Raw genomic sequence first — 27,345 nt, forward strand, 5'->3', positions numbered from 1 at the left:
AGAGCTGACTGTGATACCCGCCTTTCTGCTTCTGTACAAATTTAGTCAAAGGAAAATTATACAAATATATCTTCAATTCTCCTTGTCTTTCACAAAGAACTGAGCGTGTGTTGGCTACAGTTTCAACAGTAGCTTTAAAAAGATAGAGAATGGATTTACAAATTTAAAACCCAAGGGTGACATCAATGCCTGAAGTGGTTTTCAGGCTGTGGCGACTAGAATAACAATGCACATTCTCAATTTGAATTGTTCAAAATCATAGAATGGAGCATCCATTGTGGATGAAAGGAAACTTTAAACTGTGCCGCTGTGCTGTGCTTCAGGAGCTGGTTTTACACAAATCTCCGTTAATGAGATGTTGCCTCACCTGCTGAGCATTTCCAGCATTTTTTTTTTGTCAGATTTCCAGCTTCCAGCTTTGCGTTGTGTTCTGTGCAGGTGTTTAACTGGAACAGGGAACAGGTTCTGATCAGCCCCGTGACAGATAGAGTAGAATGTATCTCCCAACTGTCAGGCCTGCGAGATGAGACTTCAAGCTCTACAGGGGAGTGAGGAAGAGAGATAAGGGAGCATCATTCTGTGAGGGACAGATTTCCTGTATAGAGGAGGAACAGGTCTATATTTCCACAACTGTTTTAACAGACATCAGATGTCCCAACATGACTTGCGATCAATGAAATCCCTCTTAACCTTTTAACTATGAGATTATTGAATTTATCAATAGTTTCCACATTGTCAAAAATCCATCTAAGGACAAGTAAAGTAAAGTTTCAGCATGTGTCTCTGTGTCGCGTTGGACTTCCAAATGATGGTAATTCAGTCACTTAAAGGTTGTGAGTTTGAGTCCCATCACAATCGGATTATGGATCAGGTTAGTAACAAAGCAGTTGCTGCTTCATTGATGTCATTCACCTTCGGCACCGACATTTCCTGCCCTGCCATCTCTCCATGCTGTTTCTGTTAACCCGGCTCCCAGGGAAACCACTGACTCGAGAATAAATCACAAACCTTTCTTAAAGTTTGACGCAACGTTCGCTGGTTGGGTGAGAAATTGTAATATCTTTTTCAATTAGATATTTCATTTCTTTTGGAAGATAAGTAAGATTAAGGAGCGCAGACACGCAACAACAACTTATAAATAACTACAATCAATGAATAAAGTCCAGTGTCCTACAACCTGGCAGTGTCTCCTTTTTCACAAATACCACCAGATCTGGAACGTATTTCCAGCATTCCACTGAACCCACCCGCAGCAGCGACAGGCTCTGTGGCTTAGTTGGTTAAAGCGCCTGCCTAGTAAGCAGGAAATCCTGGGTTCAAATCCCAGCGGAGCCTCGCCTCTCTTTCAATGTTATTCTGATCTTTCTGCTGCGCTTGTCCTTCTGGGTCCCAATGGGCGTGGGTTTGGAAGGTGCTGCCAAAGAAGCTTCACTGAGTTGCTGCAGTGCATCGTGTGGATAGTGCACATTGTGTGTCGGTAGTGGAGGGAGTGAGTTTTTCTACATGGGAAGCAAATGAAGCGGGATGCTCTGTCCTGGATGGTGCCAAATTTCCGTCGTTCTGTTCAAGTTGAATTCACCCAGACAAATGATCTCAGGAAACAAGGTGATTCGATTTCCTCCCACATTCCAAAGATGAGCAGGTTGAATGGATTTGGCCATGTTAGATTGTCCCTTCGTCCCCAAGGTATTTCTATCAGTAGATTCGCGGAGTGGGTGTGCGGCACTGCGGGGATAGATCCTATGTGCAATTCTCTGTCGGAGGGTCGGTGGAGGGTCGGTACAGGCTCGAAGGGCAGAATGGTCTCCTTCAGCACTGTCGGGATTGTGTGTTTCTCAGGCCATTTGACTGTGTTCGGAATTCCCTGAGAAAATAATGGAAATCTGTGTTGGTAGAACATTGAGTATATTTAGATGATTGTTTTACTGCAAAATGATGAAAATACCTGGATCATCTCAACAAATAGTCGAGATACTTGTGGGGAGTCTCGAAATTTAAACAACGTTGCAGATTATCCACTGTGAAGGGAAAGGCAAAACTGACAAGCAAAATGGATTTTGTGACTGGCACAATTGCAAACATCATTGGATAAAAAAAGGCTCCGCTGGGATTTGAACCCAGGATCTCCTGCTTACTAGGCAGGCGCTTTAACCAACTAAGCCACAGAGCCTGGCACTGCTGCGGGTGGGTTCAGCGGAATGCTGGAAATATGTTCCAAATCTGGTGGTATTTGTGAAAAGCCGAGAAACTGCCAGAATTGGAATGTACCTGTGAACTATCCGACTAAATATTGAACGGTTTAACGTGAGCTGGGTCCACTTATTGTTTTCAGACACACATTTGGTGTAAAAATAGAGATGTGATTCACACACACAGTTTTCGGCTCTGAAGGCAGCTGTGCTCCTTCTGTCGCACGAAGTGATTTAAAAAAGAAAATACTTTATTCATACGGGGTATGTGTGTCACTGGCCCGGGAAGCATTTATTGTCCAAATTAATTGTCTTTGAGTAATTGGCGATGAATTCATTCTGGAGACACTGCAGTCCATGTGATGTATGTACACATAGACTGCTGTTAGGGAGGGAGTTCCGGGATTGTGAGCCAGCCATGGGAACGGTGATGTGTTTCCAAGTCCGGATGATGTGTGTCTCGGAGTGGAACTTACAGGTGCTCATTGTTCCTCTGCATCTGCTGCCCTTGTGCTGAGAGATTTCCTGGGTTTGGTTGGTGCCTCGCGAAGGAGAAAAAAAATCAGCATCAGAATTGGGATTTGAACCGAGGGCTCTAGAGAAGACTGTGACCGAAACAGAGCACCTCAGGCAGATCAGTGATCCTGACTACTTGACCCAAAGTGCAAAATCTGTGCACGAATCGAATTGAATTCCATTTTTGTAACATTTACATTTCAAACTCGATACGTTTTTTCCCCATTTTTGAACCCCAGCCAGAGGCCTGTATCTGAGTCCCATCCTTCCCCAAGCCGCCGGGGGGTGAGGAGCTTCTCATTGCTGCATTGCTCTGTTTGCTCAAATCAACAAAGACCCAATTCCCGCCCTTCCTGTTCCTTACAGGAAGGTGTTGAGAGTGTCAGATCTGAGCAATGTGAAGTATCCAATTGGAGAGTTACATCCTGGCGACAGGAATATCTCTCCACAGCTGCTTTCGGAGCTGCTGAATATTTCCAGCATTTCCTCTTTCTGATTTTGTGTCTTCATTGCAGGAGTTCATTTACTGACAACCCAAAACTTGTCTCTCGGGCCCAGCTCCAGACATAGCTTTTCTGTGATCTTCAAACGGACAAGTTCACTCTTCACTTTCCTACACACATGCTTTAAAATCGGCTGGTCTCACACTCAGCACCCTGCGGCATCGCCTTCAAACCTCACCCCACCCTTCAACCGCCCACCAGGGTCTCAGAGGTGCAAGTACTTCTTAGGAATTGACAAAGGCAAGGGGATTACTGTGTTTGTGAGGGCATTTAAAAGGTTAATCCATACTCACAAAGAGACTGTGAGAATCTCTCTCTCCCTCTATCTCTCTCTCTCACTCACTCACTCACTCACACACAGACACACACACACACACACACACACACACACACACACACACACACACACACACACACACACACACACACACACACACACACACACACACACACACCACCACCACCACCACCACGGCAAATGGTGAAACGTCTCATCCATAAAAAAAAATCTGGAATTAAAAGTCTAATGACCATGAATCGAGTGTCTTAAAATAACACAGCTGGTTCACTAATGTCCCTTAAGGAATGATTTTTTCCCTGGTCTGGACCTACATGTGACCCCCGACACACAGCAACTTTGGTGACTCTAAGCTGCCCTCTGAGGTGACCTGTCATCCGCTCAGTTCAAGGACAATTTAGGATGGACAATAATTGCGGGCCCAGCCAGCGACACCCACATCTCAGGAATGAATGAAGAAATTAATCGGAGATTTCAAATGAGGGGATATAGAAAGTCAGTTGCATTTCCAAAGATTGTCAGATACAGAATGAATTTTGAACCTATGTTTTAGTTCCGGAAGTTGACTTGTACAGGCACAGTTTAACTGATAGAATCAGAAAGATCCCAATTCTTATTGAACGGCAGATGATGCAAAACACAGTCTGAATACAGACAGATGCACCCGAGAAAGAATTCCTGTGTGTCGCTGGCCCGGAAAGCATTTGTTGCCCAAAATTAATTATTTTCGAGATATTTTTTCAGGGAATTCATTCCTGAGCCACTGCAGTCCATGTGGTGTCTGTACTGATACATTGCTTTTCGGGAAGGAGTTCCAGGATTGTCAGCCAGCCGCAGAAACGGTGATATATTTCAGAGACAGGATGGGATGTGTCTCGGAATGGAACTTGCCGGAGGTCGCTGTTCCTGAGCCCCTGCAACCATTGTCATTCCGGGGGAGATATTTCGCGGGTGTGGATGGGGTCTGGAACAGGGAGGGGAAAAAAAAGCAATGTCAGGAGTGGGATTTGAACCCACGCCTCCAGATGAGACTGCGACCTAAACGCAGCGCCTTAGACCGCTCGGCCATCCTGACGACCTGAGGCAGAGTATGAATCCGCACAAGTCGATTTGAATTCCATCTTCATTGTCATTACAACAAAAACTCGATGTGCTCTTTCCCCCATTTTTGAACCCAACTTGGAGTCCTGTCTCTCTGACCCATCCTTCCCCAAGCCGCCGGGGGGTGAGGAGCTTCTCATTGCTGCATTGCTCTGTTTGCTCAAATCAACAAAGACTCAATTCCCGACCTACCTGTTCCTTACAGGAAGATGGTGAGAGTGTCAGATCTGAGCAACGTGAAGTATCCAGTTGGAGAGTTACATCCTGGCGACAGGAATATCTTTCCGCAGCTGCTTTCGGGGCTGCTGAATATTTGCAGGATTTTCTGTTTCTGATTTTGTGTCTTCATTACAGGAGTTCATTTACTGACAACCCAAAACTTGTCTCTCGGGCCCAGCTCCAGGCACAGCTTTTCTGCGATCTTCTCACAGACAAGTTCACTCTTCAGTTTCCGACACACATTCTTTAAAATCGACTGTTTCACACTCAGCATCCTGAGGCATTGGCTTCAAACATCACCCACCCATTACTGCACCCCCCCCCCCCCACCCCCGACTCCCCCACCCCCCACTCCCAGGGTCACAGGGGTACAAGGGTTTTTCAATTAGAGTTCAGAGGTGCAAGGGGATCACTGTACTTGTGAGGGAATAGAAGGGATTAATCCACAATCACAAACAGACTGAAAATGACTTCATCTCTCTCTTACACACACTCTCACATACATCCTCACACATCCACCACACGGCAGATGCTGAAATTCGGGATCAATAAAAATGCCTGGAATTAATGATCTTGAGTCGACTGTGGGAGAAAAGAAAACAGCTGATTAACTGTTTTTTTTTGCGGACGGAATTCTTACCCTGTCTGGCCTGGATGTTGTTCCGGATCAACAGCAGTGTGTTTGACTCCGAGCTGCCCTCAAAGCACGGGTCTCTAGGGACTCTTGTTCGAATCCCAACACGGCAGCTGGGGGAATTTGAATTCAATACAAAATATCAGGAATGAAGAACAGATTTATGCTTTCATCCATTGTCAATTACCGGCATAACCATCTGGTTCACCAAAGCCCTTTGTGCAACGAAATTTGACGTCCTTTCCGGTTTGGCCTCCGTGTGACTCCAGAGCAACAGCAATGTGGTTGACTCTCAACTACACTCGGGCCACTGTGATTGGGCAATAAATTCTGGCCAGCCAGTGACGCCCAGAATTGAATACAAAATATTGTATAATTGCGTATTAACCTGCATAGTTTATTTTTGGAATAATAATCGAATTCAAGTGAACCTGCCGTGACCCCTCTCTGAGGCAGCATTTCCTTTATGCCGCTGTTGCTTCTTTTAGCGATTACCTCCAATACAAGGGTCATGGGTGGAGAGGAGACTCATAATGTTAAAATGGCGGCGCGGGCTCGTTGGGCCGAAGGGCCTGTTTCCCGTGCTGTGTTGTTCTTTGTAATATCTGCCCTCTGCTTCTCGATCCTGCCAACAATGAGAACAAATTTCTATCAATCATGTGACCAGACAGACCATGAGGATTTGCATATTTTTTGCCAAATCTCCTCAGAACCTTCTCTTCTCCAAGTAGATCAGTCGCAGTGTGTCAAACCATTCTCAATAAATAAAATTCTTCATCAATTGAACTATTCTGGTGAAACATTTCTGCCACCTTCTGAAATCTTTTATAATGTTCTTATAATTTGCTCTGCACAAAATGGAACCAATATCCATTTGAAACCGAACCCAATTCAAATGTAGGTTTAACATAGCTTCTGTTCTTTTATACTCAGTACCCCATTGATTAAAAAAAGACACAGGGCACTGTCTGATTTATTATGATCACTCTCCTCACTGTCCTGTGTACAGTTCTGGTCACCCTATCATAGAAAAGATGTTACTAAACTAGAAAGAGTGCAGAAAAGATTGACTAGAATGCTACCAAGACTTGATGGTTTGAGTTACAATAAGAGACTGGATAGGCTGGGACTTTTGTCTCTGGGGCTGGGGATGATCTTCCTGAGGTCTACAAAATAATAACGGTCATTGATCAGCGAGACAGTCCATATCTTTTCCCAATTGTAGGGGAGTCTAAAACTGGAGGGCATATGTTTAAGCTGAGAGGGGAGAGATACAAAAGGGTGCAGAGGGACATTTTTATTTTTTACGGATGGTGATTGTCTGGAACAAGCCGCCAGAGGTAGTAGTAGAAGTGAATATGACTTTATTTTTTAAAAGCGTTTGGGCAGTTACATGAGTAAGATGACTATCGAGGGATATGGGCCAAACGCGGGCAATTGGGACTAGCTTAGTGGATAAAAAGGGCAAGTTGGGCTGAAGGGCCTTTTTTCATGCTGTAAACCTCTATGATCATCCCTGTCAACTTGGAAGATATATGTACATATTTGCCTCTTTAGAACTGTACCATGTAGTTTATGTTTTGAATCTGGGTTCTTCCTTCACAACGAATCAATTCACATTTTGATGCATTTACTTTCATCTGCCTTATTAAAAATTTCCGTGCTTTTGGAAGTTTATGTAAACCGCATGAACAGTATTACCTTTGCCAACACTCTCGGTTATAATTTCAAAATACTCAAAACACTTCAAAAAACATTGTTACCTTAATAACTCGGAAGTTGGAAAGTTATTTCCAGTCTCTTCGCAATTACACTGATCATGTCTTTCAGTATCCTTAGATGCATATCACCCGGTGCTCGTGTCTAATCAAATATGGACAGACTCTTCAAACCTCCTCTTCATTGTGTTAATTACCTCTGGAGTGGAATACCGAACAGTTTCACAAAGATTCACTTCCTGCTCAGTGAAACGCCTGGGACATCGTTAAAATATAATCGATTCAAAACCAAACTGTGACCCCCACCCCCCCCCCCGCCTCCCGACCACTCCCCCCCCCCGGCCCCCCGCCCCCCGCCCCCCCCCACCCCCACCCCCCCCAGCATTGTCAGACTGCAATTTCTTTCTGACCAAAATACAACTGAACGCACGATGCAAGAATCCCTGACGCGACAAGCAATAGACAACCCTGATTGATTCATTGGGATAAGTTTCCAGTCTGGTTCCGTGGGTGAACATTCTTGAAAACTTTTGCTTTGCAGCATAGAGAAAATTGTCGCGATGTGTTGCTGGATTTCAAACCTGATCTGGAGACATGTAAATCCCGCCATCTAAAACGCAACCTGTTTTTTTTTTCGAAATAAACAACCAACATTTGGAAACAAAACTGGCAACAAGTGAGGGCTCGTCCGGGATTTCAACGCGGGACCTCTCGCAAATTCATGCAGCGAAATCCCCGAAGCGAGAATCATACCACTAGACCAACGAGCCGTCGGTGTTCTAACTATTTAGCGGATAAACTTCTGTTAACTAGCTATCCTTTCAGACTGTCATTAGAATGGAACATTGAAGAAAAACGCAGCAGATTCAGGGGGAAATGAGATCCTCTTTGTCTTAGACCCTGAATATTCAACAGGATGTTCAATGTTGGGATTGTAGCTTCTCTCAGCGAAAGAAATTCCCATCACATCAGTTCAAGGATTGTTCTGAAGAACAGATTGAGCAAAGTGTAGAAGACCAATGCGGAAAAGTGTGAGGTGATTCACTTTGGTAAGAGTAACAGGAGTACAGAATATAGGGCGAATGGAAGGACTCTTGGTCGTGTCGACAAGCAGAGAGATCTCTCTGTACATGTGCATAGATCCCTGAAAGTTGGCACCCAGGTTGATTAAGTTGTTAAGAAGGCGTACGGTGTGTTAGCTTTTATTGGTAGAGGGATTGAATTTCGGAGCCGTGAGGCCATGTTGCAACTGTACAAAACTCTGGTGCGGCCGCACTTGGAGTATTGCGTACAGTTCTGGTCGCCGTATTATAAGAAAGATGTGGAGGCATTGGAAAGGGTGCAGAGGAGATTTACCAGGATGTTGCCTGGTATGGTGGGAAGGACTTATGAGGAAAGGCTGAGGGACTTGAGGTTGTTTTCGTTAGAGAGAAGAAGGTTAAGAGGTGACCTAATTGAGGCATACAAGATGATCAGAGGGTTAGATAGGGTGGACAGTGAGAGCCTTTTTCCTCGGATGGTGATGGCTAACACGAGGGGACATAGCTTTAAATTGAGGGGTGATAATTATAGGACGGATGTCAGAGGTAGGTTCTTTGCTCAGAGGATAGTAAGGGCGTGGAATGCCCTGCCTGCAGCAGTTGTGGACTCGCCAACTTTCAGGGCGTTCAAATGGTCAGTTGGATAGGCATATGGATAACATTGGAATAGTTTAGGTTCGAGGGTCACTAGATTTGTTCCAGCGGTCGGCCCAACATCGAGGGCCAATGGGCATGTACTGCGACGCAATTTTCGAAGATCTGCGGTTGTCCAGCTGGGGAAGACTGCACTCGCCTCGTTCCATTCTTACCTTTTTGGTCAGTGGCACAATATCACCCGCAATGGTCACTCTTCTCCCTCCTGTGTTGTTACCTCCCGAATCTTTGAAGGATCTAACCTTGGTTCCCTCCTATTGGTAGACCTCACCTCTCGGTGTTATAATCTGAAGAACAGTGTTAGTTTTCACACGTAAGCTGATAATACCCATTTCCAGCTCACCATCAGCTCTCAGAACCAATCCCTCTTATTAAATTATTAGATTGCTTATCCAGCAGCTTGTACTCGATAAGCAGATAATTCCCCGTTAAACATCTGGAAGGCCAAAGGTCCCACCACAAATTCCATTCCCAGTCAATGACTCCATCACTCTCCCTGGTCACTGTCGAGGCCGAAACAAACTCATATAACCTTGGCACATCATTGCACCTGGAAATGAGATTCTGACCACACATCTGTTCCTGCACCAAGGCCACCTGTTTCCAGCTGTGTAACTTCACACATTGTTGATAATACCTGATCTCAACTGTACCTGAAACCCTCATCCATGTTTTTGTTACCTCTGAACTTGCTGATTCAAATACCCTCCTCCTGCAGATTTTGTTCCCTGAAGGACATTCGTAAACTGCATGGGGTTTTATAAAAATGGACAATTAATTCAGGGTTTGTCTTGAATTAAAATTTCACCATCTGCCCTTCTGGGTTTTGAACCCAGCTTCCCAGAGTATTACCCAGGATCTCTGGATTACTTGTCCACTGCCTCCCCCAAACACTGCCAGGAATGGGATTTGAATACTTGCCTTTTCCATTACCCTCATGAAAATCTCGATCAAGTTCATTACCTATGGGATTACTGAGGGGCTTTCCTTAATTATTGTGTATCAGCACAGGTGGGTGTTTTTTTTTCCCCCTCGGGTAATTATTTGGAGAATATTACATATTGAACAACAAAGAACAACACAGCACAGGAAACAGGCCCTTCGGCCCAACAATTAAACTGATATTAAACTGATTGGACTGATTCTTACAGCCATTTCTGAAGAGGTGTCTTTACCGTTTGCAATTCTCCACTCATTTGGCACCACCCATATAACGAGCTGGGTTAGAAATTGCCTCCATTGCCACTGCAATTTCCACCCTTATTTCCCTCAGTATCCATCGATCCGTCTCTTCCAGTCACCAGAATGCAGCAATTAAGAACAGACATTGCACATGGCACGTTGACTCTGTTCTACCATTCAATTCGATCATGAGACATTTATTTATTTGTCTTCATTGCCAGTCAGTGAAAACACAGTCACAGCATGAAAAAAAAACAAGAACAGCAACAACAACATCAGGCAACACACATATAGAAATCACACTATGTTTCTGATAAGTGTTTTTCTTTAACTCTACAGTGCAGAAAGAGGCCCTTCAGCCCATCCAGTCTGCTCCGACCACAATCCTATCCAGGCCCTACCCCCATATCCCTACATTTTTACCCGCTCATCCCTCGAACCTTCGCATCTCAGGGCACTAAGGGGAAATTTTAGCACAGCCAATCAACCTAACCCACACATCTTTGGACTGTTGGAGGAAACCGGAGAATCCGGACGAAACCCACGCAGACACGTGGAGAATGTGCAAACTCCTCTAATTGAAGCCAGGTCCCTGAAGCTGGGCAGCAGCAGTGCTGACCATTATGCTACCCTGCTGCCCCGATAACCGTCCGTGGACGGCAGTGCGCATGTGGCCGGTTAGCTCAGTTGGTTAGAGCGTGGTGCTAATAACGCCAAGGGCGCGGGTTCGATCCCCGTACGGGCCAGTTTTCCTTTTCCCTCAAATTGGACGGCACGGTCGTCCATGCTGAAATTGTCTCTGAATGTCCTGAGATGTCGCGGGATGAGAGGCAAATACGTCGGGATATAGGGGTACGGCTTGGGTGCAATTGTGGTCAGTGCGGACTCGATGGGCCACATGGCCTCTTCATGCACTGTAGGGTTTCTATGATTCGATGAAGTGCTCTAAAAGTCACTACATTTTCAGCATTCACAACAAATTCAGACAAAGTGTTTGAAATATCAACAATTCTATGCGGGGAAAACAAACTGTGAGTTTTAAGACATGACCCAAATTTCTGCAGTTTATACTGACACCCACCCAAAATACATTGTGTATGAATACATCATTTTCCAAGCTTGGGTTGTAAGGCCATGTATCACAGAATAGGATAATGTAGAAGAGGCCCTTTGGGCCATTGAATCTACAGTGATGCATGAAATGCCCTGGCCTGCCCAACTAATTCCACTTGCCAACACTCGGCCCATTGAGCAGAAAGCAGGCTCAGTGCCACAGACTGAAATAGAACATAACATAAGAACATAAGAAATAGGAGCAGGAGTAGGCCATCTAGCCCTTCGAGCCTGCCCCGCCATTCAATAAGATCATGGCTGATCTGTCGTGGCTCAGTTCCACTTTCCCGCCCTCTCCCCATAACCCTTAATCCCCTGTCTTATCAAAAACCCATCAACCCGCGTCTTAAATATATTTAGCGAGGCAGCCTCCACCACTTCAACGGGCAGAGAATTCCAGAGATTCACCACCCTTTGAGTGAAGAAGTTCCTCCTCAACTCCGTTCTAAACCGTCCCCCCCCCACTTTATCTTGAGGCTGTGCCCCCTAGTCCTACTGTCCTTTCTGAGCGGGAAGAGTCTCTCCACCTCTATCCTATCCATCCCATTCATCATCTTATACGTCTCAATGAGATCTCCCCTCATTCTTCTAAACTCTAACGAGTACAAGCCTACTTTATTCAGCCTCTCCTCATAGCTCAACCCCCTCAACTCCGGAATCAGCCTAGTAAACCTCCTCTGCACTCCCTCCAAGGCCAAAATATCCTTGCGTAAGTACGGCGCCCAAAACTGCACACAGTAATCCAGCTGCGGCCTCACCAATGCCCTATACAACCGCAGCAAGACCTCCCTACTTTTATATTCAATGCCCCTCGCTATGAAGGCCAGCATCCCATTCGCCTTCCTGACCACCTGCTGCACCTGCAAGCTGGGTTTTTGCGACTCATGCACAAGGACCCCGAGGTCCCTCTGCACCGTCGCCTGCTGCAGTTTTTCGCCACGTAAGTAATAATCCTTCCTACCATTATTCCTACCAAAGTGGACCACCTCGCATTTGCCAACATTAAACTCCAATTGCCAGTCCCTGGCCCATTCGCCCAGCCTATCTAGATCCTTCTGCAGACTCTCCACACCCTCCGCAGAATTTGCCGTTCCACCAATCTTGGTGTCATCAGCAAATTTCGACACCCTACACTCGGTTCCCTCCTCCAGATCATCTAAATAAATGGTAAGTAGCTGAGGCCCCAGCACCGATCCCTGGGGCACTCCACTAGTCACCAACCGCCAATCCGAATAGCACCCATTGACCCCCACTCTCTGCCTCCTATTTGACAACCAATCCTCTCTCCACGCTAACACCCTACCCTCAACTCCATGTCCCCTGACCTTCTGCAACAAGCTCTTATGAGGTACCTTGTCAAACGCCTTCTGAAAATCAAGAAAGAGCACATCCACCGGCTCTCCTCTATCCACCGCCCTAGACACATCCTCATAGAACTCCAATAAATTCGTCAGACGGTTTTCGTTCACATGGGCAGCATGGTCGGCGGAGGCTCAGAGGGCTGAAGGGCTGCTCCTGTGCTGTAATTTTCTCTCTTCTCTGATATTTAAAGAGTACACATTGATTTACACAGCCAGAGACTGACAATTAGAGGATGAACCCCACAGGCAGTTGCAGAGACTGATAGGTAAAAGTAAACCCAGTCCCCTCATATAGTGACCGAGAAGGACAGTTACAACATTAATCCCAAAATGGAAGAGCATCGCAGGGAGGGAATGAACCCCGCAGTCACTCTCGGCCCCCACTAACTGGCAAATACACACTGAGTCCCCAACAGTACCACGGACAGAGTGACTCCATCAGTCACATAGAACACCAGGCAATTACTATTCAATACAATGTGAACAGAAGTGATAGAGAAGGAAAAAGGGAAGTGTGGTGAGAAAGAGATAGAGGAGCAAATCTGTCTGCAGATCATGGATGACAGATACAGTATTGATTCCATTCTCTCACAGACAGACGCGGAGTTGCTGACGTTGGACTGGGGGAGGCACATTAAGTAGCAGCAGGACACCAGGTTAAAGTCCAACAGATTTATTTGGTAAGATGAGCTTTTGGAGTGTCGCTCCTTAACCTGATGAGGAAGATGAAAAATATAATGAAACAATTGACTAAGTGGTCACAAAAAAACACTGGCCAGCAGGATTAAGGAAAATCCCAAGGCTGTTTATACATACATAACGAGCAAGAGGGTAGCCAGGGAGAGGGTTGGCCCACTCAAGGGCGAGGGAGAGAATCTATGCGTGGGGCTAGAGTAAATGGGCGAAGTATTAAATGAGCACTTTGCGTCATGTTGACCGAAAATGACGTGTATGATGGTGAGTCTGGGGAAGGATGTGCAGGTGGTTTGAGTCATGTTGAGATCAAAACGGAGAAGGTATTGGTGCCCTTGAGAAATATTAAGGTCGACAAGATAGGTCTGATGGGATATACCCCAAATACTGAGAGAGACAAGGGTGGAAATTGTTGGAGCCTTGAGAGAAATCTTTGTATTCTGACTGGCTGCAGAGGAGGTCCCAGATGATCGGAGAATCGCCTATGTTGTTCCTTTGTTTAAGAAGGATAACACCATCAATCCAGGTAATTACAGGCCGGTGAGCCCTACATCAATGGTCGGGGAATGATTGGGGAGGATTCTTCGAGACAGGATATTTTCCCACTTGGACATGAGTGGACATATTAGTAAGAAAGAACATGGTTTTGTAAAGGGGAGATCGTGTCTCACGAACATGATCGAGTGTTTGAAGGAAGTGACGAAGATGGTTGATGAGAATAGGACAGTGGATGTTGTCTACATGGACTCTCTTCATAGCTCAAATTCTCCACCCCAGGCAACGATCTGGTCCCTGGGAAATGGACACTGCACCCTCTCCAGTGCATTCAAATCCTTACTGTAGTGATTTGACCAGAACTGCACACTGTCCTCCAGCGGTGGCCTCACCAAAATATTGTCCAGCTCGAACTGAACCTTCCTGCTCCTACAATCATGCATTAATATTCCATTCCTCACGCTGCATGAATCTTCACAACTCACAGACTCAAAGGAATTTCCAATATTGAAACACTTTGGAGGTTTCCTTTGTATTTTCGGGAATCTGGGAATCAGTGGATCATCCAAAAATAGAACTCAAAAATATGAGATCACTGCATTTATTGACATTGTGCTAATATCAGGGAAATATTCGACATGTTGACTACATGGAATCGCCAGACCAAAGGTGAGCCAAAATGCTGATGAATTGAACGAACGTTGATCTCAGGTCACGAAAAGTGTCGGTACAAATGTAAAGATTTGCATTTTTGAAAGTTTCATTTCTTGACAGCCTTTGTTTCTGTTTTCAAAGTTAGAGAACAACATAAAAGAGCGATAATCTCCCCGTCGGGGAATTGAATCCCGGTCTCCCGCGTGACAGGCGGGGATACTAACCACTATACTAACGAGGATTTGCCACTGCACCCGGCGAAACGCATTGTACACTTGCCACTTACACTTCCGGAACGACAATTTAGTTCTGATGAGATCAGTTATTTTCCCCAATACGGAGAACCATTTAATGCAGCAAACAGCGGCTTTAACTAACTCAGTAAGACTTTTGGATTAGCAGGAAAGAGAATGAGATGGATGCATGAAGAAAAAGCACAATTCAGGTGGAGACAGAAAGGTGCGTTTGCCGTTCATATCAAACCGCATGTTCTTTTTCATTTTGGAGGAAAGGCGGGGTCTTGAAGTCTGAACATGCTGGACAATCTCAGCTGGTCTCTCTCCACAGATGATGTCAGACACACATCTGGTATAAAGTTTCCGCCTTCAGGATTTAATTGACATACATAGTTTTCTAATCTGAAGTCAGATGTTCCCCGACTCCGACACAGATGATTTTTCAAAATGTTATTTTCACGGGATGTTGCTGTCGCGGACTGGGCCAGCATTCCTTATCTAGTATTAATTTGGTGGTAAGTTCTTTCTTGAGCCACTGCAGTCCATATGGTGTATGTACACACACTGTGCTGTTAGGGAGGGTGTTCCAGGATTGTGAGACAGCCACAGAAACGGCGATATATTTCCAAGTCAGGATGGTGTGTGTCTCTCGGAGTGGAACTTGCAGGTGGTCCTTGTTTCTCTGCATCTGCTGCCCTTGTGCTTCCAGCTGAAAGATTTCGCGGGATTGGATGGTGCCTCGATACGGAAAAATCACCGTCAGGATTGGGATTTCAGAGAAATGTGATGCCTGAAAACAGCGTCTTAAACTTTCCGGCCATTCTGATCCACTCACTCAACGAACACCCGCCCTGCGGAAATCGATTTGAATTCCATCTTCATCCTCATTATATTTAAAACGTGTCTCTATGAATTTTTCAACCGCAGCCAGAGTGCTGGACCTGAGTCCCATCCTACAGCCCCAAAGCTGGACAAATACAGACAGAATTCCAAACTCAGAGACAGTTCTGACAACGGCCGAGTTTCCCTACCCTTGTGTTCTTGATAAAAGGCAGAAAGCAAGTGTGTGCAGAGCAGAGTGGCGCAGCAGAAGCGTGCTGGGCTCATAACCCAGAAGATGATGGATCAAAGCCACCCTTTGCTATGATATTCGCATTCACATCCAAGTGGGGCACTTGGCTGCTGCCCCAGGGGTTATCCTGGTTTCGTTGGCAGTAAATTTGCACCCTTCTTGTTGATTTGTGTCACCTTGGGCGGCAGGTTTCTCTCAGTTGGTCGGGCATCTTATTCAGCACGGGTTTCATTCCCGTCTTAGGACGGAGATGAGGAGACGTTTCTTCACTCAAACAGCCTGTGGAGTTCATTCGCACAGGAAGTAGTTCATGCCAAAACATTGAATGGATTCAAGAAGCGGATAGATTTAGCACTTGAGACGAATGGGGTCAAAGGATATGGGGAGAAAGCAGGATTAGACTGCTGATTGGACGATCAGCCATGATCGTGATGAATAGCAGAGAAGGATCGAAGGGCCAAATGGCCTCCTCCCGCTCCTGTCTTCTATGTTTCTATGTAATATCGAGGTTATTTATGAAGGCCGCGTTCTCAGCCTTGCTCCTGGCCTGAGGTGTGAATCCTCGGTTAAATCACCGCCAGTCAGTTCTCCTCTTTGATGACACCGTGATTCATCTGGGACTGTGGAGTTTGCTTTGATTTTATAAGCAATGGACACATCACATCCCTGGCACATTGCTCCGATATAAAACTGTGGAAAGAAATATAAACTGAGCCTGTAAACCGGGAGTATTCCTAAAATATCATTTAAATCATGCTTTTGAAATGGATCATTTCGGGAATATTATCCGAAATAAAATCCAGGAACCAACTGCACAAAGGCTCCAGAAGCTTGACGTGATTTGAACACGAAACTTTCATAATATGGGAGTAAGTCCCGCTGTCGTTGCCCCACAAGCACATGCCGTGTCGCTGCTATACAGACCTGATTTTCCCCATTAAACTGAATCATTTCAGTTCATTCTTTTTGGAGCTGTTTCTGGAGGTGTTACTGAGTCAGGAATGTAGGAACTGGACCGTAGTTTTTTTTGTAGGTAACAGCAGTTAGAGTTTTCCCATGAAATGTTCTGGTGTCTGGGAGTCAGCGGAGAGAACTGGATTGGATTGAGGATTGGCTGACTGACAGGGAGCAGAGGGTCGGGATAAATGGGAAAAAAATGATCCTTCTTAGGCTGGCGAACTGTAACAAGCGGGGTGCCACAGGGGCCAGGCCTCGGATCTCAACTCTTTCCAATCTATATCAATGATCTGCAAGCAGGGACAGAGTGTAACACGACAACATTTGTGAATAATACACAATTTGTGGGAAAGCAGGCGGTGAAGAGGATGTAAAAATATTCCAGATGGATCTAGATATACTCGGAGAATTGGATAGCTTTTGGCAGATGGAGTTCAATGTGGATAAATGCGAAAGGCAAATTATTATCCTTCTGGAAAGCAGTTTCAAAATCTGTCTGGGCAGAGGGATCTGGCTGTCTCTGTCTAGAATCACAGAAAGTCAGTATGCGGGTAAAATGTATAATTTAAAAGGCAATTTGAATGTAAGCATATATTGCAAAAGAACTGGAGTAAGAAAGTAGAGAAATATTGTTTCAATTGTGTGGACGAAGTCACAACTGGAATATTGTGTCCAGTTTTGGTCCCCTTATTTGTAGAAAGATGAGGTGGTATTACATCCAGCACTTTTTCCCTTCCTTCTCTATGTGCGGTATGCTTTGTCTGCAAGAAACCATACCTTTCACTGTATACTATTTCATGTGACAAAAATAAATCAAATCCAATCAAATCCGGCTGTCAGAATGAGATTACCGACGCGACTGGCGAGTTACAACCACAGGTCGACTTGGCGAGTGGTGAAAACTGATATCACTGCTTCTGATCTTCACCAGAACAGACAGTGAAATGGAACATTGTTCGGGAACATTCCTGATTTTACAATGTTGTTCCGAAAAGATGGTTCATAAGCTGTGGGAGACATTGAAAAGATGTTTTCAGTAGGTGGGGGTTGGCCCGTGGCTCGTTGGTCTAGGGGTATGATTCTCGCTTAGGGTCATAAAGTCAAAATGCGAGAGATCCCGGGTTCAAATCCCGGACGAGCCCAGGGTTTACTTTCATTTTTTCTCTTAAGTAGATTCTGAGAATGAGTGAAATCAGGAGCAGTTTCGTGTTCCCGAGAAGTCATTGCAGGGAATATATTACTGCAGAACACGAGGAAAAACAATCACTTGATTTAAGATCATTTAACCATGTTGTGGGTCTCTGGGATCGGAAACACCGGATAAATAACCGCATGCTGTGGATTCAGGAAACTGGCTGAATGCCGTCAGTTGTCATCTTGTCTGAAGATCAGACAGTCTGACAGAGCTGAGAATCCCACAGTTTGATTTTTTCTCTCATATTTTAGTTTCGTTCTTGTATTCCCAGTGAACCGTGTGTTTCAGCAATCCAGTTGAGCGGAAATTAACAACCAGGATACAGACACACGAAGATAGGGAATAAGAGCAGAAGTACTCCATTCGGCCCGCCTGCCCATGTTGTGCTGAGTTTATTCATCATATAAATACAGGTAAATCAGCAAGGCTATGCTTTTTTAGTAAGGGTGTTAGTACCGGTATGTATTTCCTTTTGAACCAAGTGGCATGTTGAATCATTGTTGTTCAGAATAGTCAAAATTTCATTATGCAATAGTTTAATTATTGGTACAAACATATTAAAGCATATATTACACAAAAATTTACCTATTTCTGATTGGGGATGGTATATAGAGAGAAACGTGCTTTTCACCACATATATTACTGATCGATACCTGGGTGTACAGGTTTCAAACTCAAAATTTACCAGCAGTACAAAACTTGAAAATAGTGAGAAACTTTAGTGAGAAGGATATTGAACACCTTCAAGAAGATACAGAGCGGCTGGTGGAATGGGCGGACATGCGAAAGATGCAATTTAATTAATGTAAGAAAGTGTGAAGTATTATATTTCGGTCCGAAGCTCGAGGAGAGGTGATATAAATTAAAGTGTACACCTTTAGTGTTCCTCGTCCCTATTGCACCTTTACCATGCCAAGATGCCACAGTCTATTCACCCATCCCAGAACACATTGAATACCCAGCCTTAGGTCTGCATTTCACCGTCTACTTGTACAGTGAGCATTAAACTTTTAACACTCCCACGTTCCGATGTACCTTCACTCTGCAACGACTCCCTGCTCCGTCTGACAACATTGCACCTCCACTTTGTTCACTGCCCATGGTCGGCTCATCTTACCCAGTCCCCAATGTGTTACACTCTGCTCAGTTATATTGTCCAGACTGCATACTGTTCCAACTTTCCTATTCTCCACAAAGAATAAATAAATAAATGGAACCATCCCTTGATTAATAACTGTCACCTTTCAATGTTTAGCGGGTGAGTTTAATGAAGCGCTGTGTGTGATTCTCGCCTTTATGCTTCTGTACAAATTTCCTCAAAGAAAGTTATCCAAATATATCCTCAATTCTCCTTCTCGTTCAAAAAGAACTGAGCGGGTGATGGATAATGTTTCAATATTCGCTTCAAAAAGATAGAGAATGGATTTACAAATTTAAAATCCAAGGGTGACATCAATGCCTGAAGTGGTTTTCCGGCTGTGGCGACTAGAATAACAATACACATTCTCAATTTGAATTGTTCAAAATCATAGAATGGAGCATCCATTGTGGATGAAAGGAAACTTTAAACTGTGCAGCTGTGCTGTGCTTCAGGAGCTGGTTTTACACAAATCTCCATTCATCAAACTGTTGCCTCTCCTGCTGAGCATTTCCTGTTTTTGTTTCAGATTTCCAGCTTCCAGCTTTGTGTTGTGTTCTGTGCAGGGATTTTACTGCAACTGATCCGCCCTGTGACAGAGGGAGTAGAATGTGTCTCCCGACTATGAAGCCTGCCAGATTAGACTCCAAGATGTGCATGAGAATGAGGAGGAGGAGAGAGGGAGGATCATTCTGGACAGATTTCCTATAAAAAGGACATAAAGGTCTGCATTTCCAACGCTGTTTTAACAGGCATAAGATGTCCAACATGGTTTGCAATCAATGAAGTTGCCGACGTTTTAAATGCAAGATTGTTGAACTTACCAGCAGCTGCTACATTGTCAAGAATCCATATATGACCCTGTTAAAGAAACTTTGGGCTTGTGGCTCTGTGGCGCAATGGATAGCGCGTTGGACTTCTAATTACAGACAGGTTAGCTATTCAAAGGTTGTGGGTTCGAATCCCATCAGAGTCGCGTTTTGGATCAGATTCGTAGCAAACGGTTTGCTGCTACATTGATGCGCTTCAGCTTTGACGCTGATATTTCCTGCTCTGCCATCTTTCCACGCTGTGTTTGTTTACTCGGTTCTCAGGGAAACCACAGAAGAAAACACAAACACCAGTGGCTTTCTTAACGTTTGATATTGCGTTCGCTGATTGCGTTGGAAGTAGGAACATATTTTTCAATAATTCTTCTGCCTCTTTTGGAAGATAAAGAAGATTAAAAACTCACGCAACAACAACAACTTATAAATATCTAAAAATCAATAAATAAATATCAGTGCCCTGCAGCATGGTGGTGTTATCCTGATGTATCTGCTGCGCTTGTCCTTCTAGGCTGTAGTGGCCATGGGTTTAGAGGGTGCTGGAAAAGGAGTCTTGCTGAGTTGCTGCAGTGCTTCTTGTAGATGATGCACACTGCTGCCATTGTGTTTCTGTAGTGGAGAGAGTGAACTTTTATACATGAGAAGAGAATGAAATGGGGTGCTTTCTCCTGGATGGTGAGAAATGTTTGTAGCGCTGTTCAGTTTGCATTCACCCAGGCAAGTTATCCCAGGAAAACAGGTGTTCCGGTTCCCTCCCACAAAGATGAGCAGTTTGGGCGGATTGGCCATGCTCGATTGCCCCTCGGTCCCCAAGGTGTTTGTACAGGTAGATTAGCGGGCATAGGGCCTGTGTGCGATTCTCTATCGGAGAGTCGCTACAGACTCGATGGGCAGAATGGTCTCCTTCAGCACTGCCTGGATTGTATGATTCTAAGGTCATTTGAGAGGGTTCGAAATTCCCTGAGGGGACAAAAAAAAACTGTGTTTGTAGAACTTACACCGTTGGGTTTGTTGCAAATTAAATGTTTTTTTCAATGCAAGGTGATGAAAATACCTCGATCGTGTAAATAAACAGTCGGAATATTCGTGGGGAGTCTCTGTTTTTCTTTCATCTTTGTAGATCATCAACTGTGAAGAGATAGATAATATTGACTAGCAAGGAAGGGACATTGTGACTTGCACAATTGCAAAGATCACGTGAGAGGAATCCAGGCTGGACTGAGATTCAAACCCCACATCACCTGTTTACCAGAAAGGCAATTTCAACAACTAAACCACACAGACTTTCTGTAAGGTCGAATGCTGGAAAGTCGTTCCGGATATTGTGTATTTGTGGAAAAAAGTGATACTAACAGCACACTGATTGGAAACAAGGATATGCCTGCCGTTACACAGGCACTTTAACCAAATTAGCCACAGAGCCTGACATTGCTAACTTTGGTACAACGGAATGCTGGAAATACGTTCCAGATCTGGTCGTATTTGTGCGAACAGATTTACGACCAGTACTGGAATGTATCTGTGAAAATAGAGATAGTTCACATTTCAGATTCAGACCTTACACTGGAACGACTGTTTCTCTCTCCACAGATGCAATGGGATCCCGGATAAATTCATGAAAGAAAAATAATTGGATCCGACAGTGGGCTATGACTGCACCGATTTCAAATCCCCCTCTCCCCCGATATTGAACAAAAACATCAGAGGGAATCACACACATCACTCAGTGAAACTCTTCCGTTAAACAATGAAAGGTTTATCGTGAGTCGGTTCCATTTACTGTTTTCAGACTCAAATCTGGTATAAAAGGAGCTGTGTTCAGGGTGTGATTCATACACACAGTTTTCTGCTCTGAAGGCAGGCGCGCCCCTTCTGTGGCGCGAGATTTTTTTAAATAATTCATTCATTCGGGAAATGCGTGTCACTGACCCGGGAAGCCTGTATTCTACAAATTAATTATCTTTGAGTAATTGGCGATGAATTCATTCTGGAGCCAGTGCAGTTCATGTGGTGTCTGTGCACACACAGACTGCCGTTCGGGAGGAATTTCCAGGATTGTGAACCATCGGAACGGGAATATGTTTCCAAGTCAGGATGATGTGTGTCTCGGAGTGGAACTTCGAGATGGTCGTTGTTTCTATGCATCTACTGCCCTTGTGGTGGAGGTGAGAGATTTCTTGGGTTTGGATGGTGCCTCGCGAAGGAAAATAGAACCAATGTCAGGAGTGGGATTTGAACCCACGCCTCCAGAAGAGACTGTGACCTGAACGCAGCGCCTTAGACCGCTCGGCCATCCTGACTGCCGGCCGCAAAGTCTAAAACCTCTGCACAAATCGATTAGAGTTCCATCTTTCTCGTTATTCCATTTCAAACTCTGTCTCCGCAGTGACTGATTGAGGGTGAACTGATCACTTATTTTGAGGTTCACGGACCAAGGGGAAGGTAAGGCTCAGAGTCCCACAGGTTTGAGGGGTGAATAGTCCAGCACCATTCCATATTCTTCATCCAAATGAGAAACTCCAGCTGGCAATCGATTCAAATCAGGACACCAGCTTTGGGCAGAGGTTTGCCACCATGAAAACATATGGTTTCAGAAGCTCCAAAACAGGCCTCAGTTTCATTTGCAGCACTAATGGCAGATATTGTCTTTCCAGAATCGGCCGTTCCGCCAAGAAAATTAGTGCCGGGTTGGGTGGAATGGTCGCGTTAAATTTCCCCTTCGGAGTATTAGCGTGTTAAATCCGTGGGGTGATGAGGATAGGGCCTGTGTGTGGTTGTTGTTGGCACAGGCTCGATGGGCCGAATGGCCTTCTTCTTACTGTCGGGATTCTATGAAGTTCGGGGCGGCAGTTTCACTTCCCTGAGAATATTGATGACTGTTCCCTGATAACATTAAAACTTCTAACCAGTCAATGTCTGTTTGAGAACTGGCCATGAATAGAGCTGACACTGAATCGGTTCATATTGAATTAGTTACAGCAAATTGGTTCTTGAAGCGGTGTTAATATATGTCATGGCTTCTTAAAAAGATCAGTTGCGCTGGTTTTTCGTTTGTTCATTAATTTTGTGAATCTATTTGGAGCGGCTGCAGTTGGTCAGTTTGCAGGGGCGGAGCCAGGTTCTAAAGTTAGAGAGGGTGAACACATAAAAAAGGCGCCGCGGCGCATACCAAATAATTTTAAATTCATTATTCATTTTTATTTTGCATTTAAAATCAAAACATAATAAAACACGTGCGTTATTTAATTATTTTACATTTTAAACGTAACATAAAACAAAAAGAAGGAATCTGAAAAAGGTATGAAGTAACTACAAGAATCTCTTTCGTCTAGGCTTCATTCCAGCAGTGATCTATTACTTTATTATAATCTACCTCAGTAGCCAACTGTCTTTCAATGGAGGCCAGAGCTAACCCAGACAATATATCCTCGTCCATTGTAGAACGAAGGTCGGACTTTCTGTGTTTGAGCCGGCTAATGGACTGTTCCACAACTGATCTAGTTATTGGGAAGGTCAGAAAAATGTGGTACGATGTGGACAAGTTAGAATAATCACCAAATCTATTTACTCACCCAATCTCGGCTGGTGATGTCCGCTGGCGAGGGATGCTTGGTATCGACTGCCCATTCGTCGCGGTGGCTGCATATTTATGTCCTTCGCGGCCTCTGCAATTTCCTGGTGATTGCATACCCTCTCGGGAGATTGCATGCTTTCCTCGCTGCCTGAAGTGCCCGCATCTGTATCGCATCCCGCGATCGCAGTACACGGATCCAGGACTTCAGATCTCGGGAAGAGATCTGAGGGTCCCGTGAGGAGCACCCCGTTGAAAAGGCGCTACTTTTGAAGAATATGCTGGGGGAGGGGTCGCTCCCCCTGTTCCCCCTCTTGCTACGGCTCTGTAGCTGTGCCTCTTGTTTGGCCGGCTCTGCGGCAACAGGAGCTCCATTCCTGTCCAGATGTGTGGGCAGAAACAGCAAAGCCAAATTATTGTTCACTGCCGCCATCTCCTGGTTGACCGCGAGTTGTGCAACAAGGGAACGATTCATTCAGAACCTTTGTGGATTGGAGCGAAATAACATCAACATGGTTCTTACCAATTAAAATGATTGCAAAACATGATATTAACCAAATTCCATGTTCCAGAGATCTGCTTTCTGATTGGGCGACCCTGCTCACTCTGATCTACAGAAAATGTAAAACTCCCACAATGCAATGTCGGTTATCGGATCCTACAGTCTCTGATTTCTGTGCCACTTTGTTACTTGTGGATTCATCTCACTTACTGTCCTGTCTGGAGACAATACACATCTCCTTAACCTATGCTTCATGGTATCTCCACTCACATTGTCTGCACCTTTAAGACTTGATTAGCTGTAAAGACTCACATTCTGATCAGTATTCTGGAAACTGAGTGTGCGTCTTTATCTGCCCTGTTTGTGATCAGAACTCCCACTCACCTGACAAAGGGGCAGCGCTCCGGAAGCTAGTGGCGTTTGTTAACAAATAAACCTGTTGGACTTTAACCTGGTGTTGTGAGACTTCTTACTGTGTTTACCTCAGTCCAAAGCGGGTATTTCTACATCTTGGAAAGAGGCAACAGGGGAGCAGTTCGACTGAGGTGCAGAAGCTCGGAGAATGGGGGTGGCGTCCTTAAAGGGAGTGGGGAATGAGGATCTGTACTCGACGTGTGAGTCGGTGGGGTTTTAATTACAGGTGGTCAGTCTGTGTAGAATTGGAGACAGAGAGGTCAAGGAAGGATAGGAAAGTATCAGAGATGGACCATGTGAAGGTGCGAGAGTGAAAATTAGAAGGAAAGTGACTATTTTTGTTTTGTCCAGGTGCAGGAGAGAGCAGGACGCGGCGCTGATACAGTCAGGGATGCAGCAAAAATAAAATGTGTGTGTGTTTGTGTGTGTGTGTGTGTGTGTGTGTGTGTATGTGTGTGTTATAGGGGGTGGGAGGGGGCGGTGGGTGGCGAAGGAACAGGACTGAACAAGGAATATTCCACAAACTCCACAAACAGGCAGCCTAACAGAGCCTAGAGGGTGAAACGATTAATTTCGCTTCTTTCCATGCTGCTCTCTAACGATTACAGGTTCGAGTCCGGTCTCTTTCTACAGAAATCTGGTGGAACCTCCTGAAAACCGAGCTCTCGCCCGTTAACTGACATCCACCGTTATTTCCAAACAGCTTTCTCAGAATTAAATTCCTTGTAACTTTGTTCATTTAATTCTCATTCGTCTTAGTGTTTTTAGATCAGATATTCCACAATGTATGTTTGATCTGGATAAATTGTTAATGTTCCAAAACTAGAACAAAATGCTTTGTATCAATCGGCGAATTGAAATTCTGTGGCAGGAATTCTAATCTCCTCAGGAAGAGGTTTAATGCTGAGCTGAATGAACTGTTTTTGTTTCCAGGGATGAAAGGTGATGTCACTGGGCTGGTAATCCAGAGGCCCGCGCTAATCTTTGGGGACACGGAGTAAATCCCACCACGGCAGCTGGTGAAATTCAAATTCACTGATTTAACACATAGGCACATGGATAGAAAACAGAAACAGGAGGAGGCCATTCGGCCCAAACAATGCTGGAATTGAAAGCAAGCCTCAGAAATGGCGGCCTTGAAATTTCCATCGATTCTTTTCCGCAGAAAACACCTTCACAGAACAACAGAGAACATTTCACACAAAAGAAGAAAAAACTTCTGCTCAAGACGGATGATATTTACAAACCGGGAACACATTTACACAACAGGGAAAAATTTGTCAGAACCACAGTGAAGATCTGTCAACGGGAGAGTCACAGTTCCAAACAGAGAGAACAGTTACACAGCAGAGAGCACAGTTACACAACAGAACATACATTTCAATACAGGGCCTATCTTTGCGTAACAGAAAACCCGTTTTCATACTTAATCTGTTTTTCCATCTCAGTATCTTGCTGGTTTGCTCGAATATTTTCTGCCTGTGAGTGTTTTTTTTTACTGCTTTTCCGTGTGTTTTTCTCTGTCTGTTACATTCGGGATGATGTTACGTGTTATTATCCAGCCAGGGTGAGCTTCCCAGGGCCTTGTTTGTAACAAAAAGAGACAGTGAATAGATTCCTGGCTCGCGGGCAGCAGTAATAAGCAGGGCGGATTCCCATTTGGAGCAGAGTGGCGCAGCGGAAGCGTGCTGGGCTCATAACCCAGAAATCGATGGATTGAAACCATCTTCTGCTATCACGTACTCACTCCATCAAATAAAAACAGTGATGGTCTTAGTTTTCATTAATGAGTAGCCCAGAGCATTTGTCTCCATTGGTTGGACAGTTTATTCAGCCAACAGCGCGGGATCAATTCCCGGTTCAGTTGAGATTGATCATGAAGGCTCCGCCTTCTCAGTCTTGCTCCTCCCCTGAGGTGTGAATCCTCTGGTTAAATCACAGCCAGTCAGCTTTCCCCTTTGATGGCTCCCAGAAACCACTGGGACTGTGAACCTTGCTCGAACTTTACCGACACTGGACAAATCATATCCCTCACACATTGTTCAAATAGAGAAGTTTATTAAAAATAACTAAGCATGAGAATCGGATCATCCCTAAAATTTCATTTCTATCCCAGATTTGGAATTTGTCATTTCAGGAACAATCGCAAACAGATGTGTCGAGTATAGGGCTAACGGGAGGACTTTGAATAGTGTGGATGAACAGAGGGATCTAGGTGTGTGTGTACATAGATCCCTGAAAGTTGGGAATCAAGTAGATAAGGTTGTCAAGAACGCGTACGGTGTCTTGGCGTTTATTGGTAAGGGGATTGAATTTAGGAGTCGCAGTGTAATGTTGCAACTGTACACTACTCTAGTGCGGCCGCACTTGGAGTACTGTGTGCAGTTCTGGTCCCCGCATTACAAGAAGGATGTGGAGGCGTTGGAGAGGGTGCAGAGGAGGTTTACTAGGATGTTGCCTGGTATGGTGGGGAGGTCCTATGAGGAGAGACTGAGGGATCTAGGGTTGTTTTCGTTGGAAAGAAGGCGGCTAAGAGGGGATCTTATTGAAACATATAAGATGATTAGAGGTTTAGATAGGGTGGATAGTGATAGCCTTTTTCCTCGGATGGAGAAAGCTAGCACGAGGGGGCATGGCTTTAAATTAAGGGGGGGTAGCTACAGGACGGATGTCAGGGGTAGGTTCTTTACCCAGCGGGTGGTGAGGCATTGGAATGCCCTGCCTGCTGCAGTTGTAAATGCGTCTAGTTTGGGGGCGTTTAAGAGATCTCTGGATAGGTTTATGGACGAAAAGGGATTGGTATAGGCTAGTGGGTCATTGTTTTTGTAACTGGTCGGCGCAACATCGTGGGCCGAAGGGCCTGTTCTGCGCTGTAATGTTCTATGTTCTATGTTCTATGTTCTAAAATCCAAAGAGCGACACAGAAAAGCTCCGTGGTTGGGACACACAGCCCTCTACTGGGAGGTCAGACTCTCTCCTGTTGCTGCACAAACTCACAGCACTTGCTCTGTTTTACATCAGGGTCAAGTTCGGTGAATTCAAAACCAAACCGGGAGCAGAGAG

At 44.9% G+C, this 27,345-nt stretch overlaps 8 non-coding genes across 8 annotated transcripts; 4 read left to right on the plus strand and 4 right to left on the minus strand.

Annotated features, from left to right (window-relative positions):
- The first annotated feature begins 1,261 nt into the window (after positions 1–1,261).
- Positions 1,262–1,335, plus strand: trnat-agu (transfer RNA threonine (anticodon AGU)). The gene has a single exon. It is a non-coding gene; the product is annotated as a tRNA-Thr (tRNA).
- Positions 1,336–2,096: 761 nt separating this feature from the next.
- Positions 2,097–2,170, minus strand: trnat-agu (transfer RNA threonine (anticodon AGU)). The gene has a single exon. It is a non-coding gene; the product is annotated as a tRNA-Thr (tRNA).
- A 2,328-nt stretch (positions 2,171–4,498) lies between these two features.
- trnal-uag (transfer RNA leucine (anticodon UAG)) lies at positions 4,499–4,581 on the minus strand. Its single transcript has one exon. It is a non-coding gene; the product is annotated as a tRNA-Leu (tRNA).
- A 6,145-nt stretch (positions 4,582–10,726) lies between these two features.
- Positions 10,727–10,800, plus strand: trnai-aau (transfer RNA isoleucine (anticodon AAU)). Its single transcript has one exon. It is a non-coding gene; the product is annotated as a tRNA-Ile (tRNA).
- A 3,739-nt stretch (positions 10,801–14,539) lies between these two features.
- trnad-guc (transfer RNA aspartic acid (anticodon GUC)) lies at positions 14,540–14,611 on the minus strand. Its single transcript has one exon. It is a non-coding gene; the product is annotated as a tRNA-Asp (tRNA).
- A 3,080-nt stretch (positions 14,612–17,691) lies between these two features.
- Positions 17,692–17,777, plus strand: trnap-agg (transfer RNA proline (anticodon AGG)). The gene is given in 2 exon segments: positions 17,692–17,727; positions 17,742–17,777. It is a non-coding gene; the product is annotated as a tRNA-Pro (tRNA).
- A 2,076-nt stretch (positions 17,778–19,853) lies between these two features.
- On the plus strand, positions 19,854–19,944 carry trnar-ucu (transfer RNA arginine (anticodon UCU)). Its single transcript is given in 2 exon segments — positions 19,854–19,890; positions 19,909–19,944. It is a non-coding gene; the product is annotated as a tRNA-Arg (tRNA).
- A 2,068-nt stretch (positions 19,945–22,012) lies between these two features.
- Positions 22,013–22,095, minus strand: trnal-cag (transfer RNA leucine (anticodon CAG)). Its single transcript has one exon. It is a non-coding gene; the product is annotated as a tRNA-Leu (tRNA).
- Positions 22,096–27,345: the final 5,250 nt, after the last annotated feature.

Source organism: Carcharhinus amblyrhynchos, unplaced genomic scaffold (assembly GCF_965287045.1).
Source record: "Carcharhinus amblyrhynchos unplaced genomic scaffold, sCarAmb.v2.hapA scaffold_42, whole genome shotgun sequence".
NCBI classification, from domain to species: Eukaryota; Metazoa; Chordata; class Chondrichthyes; order Carcharhiniformes; family Carcharhinidae; genus Carcharhinus; species Carcharhinus amblyrhynchos.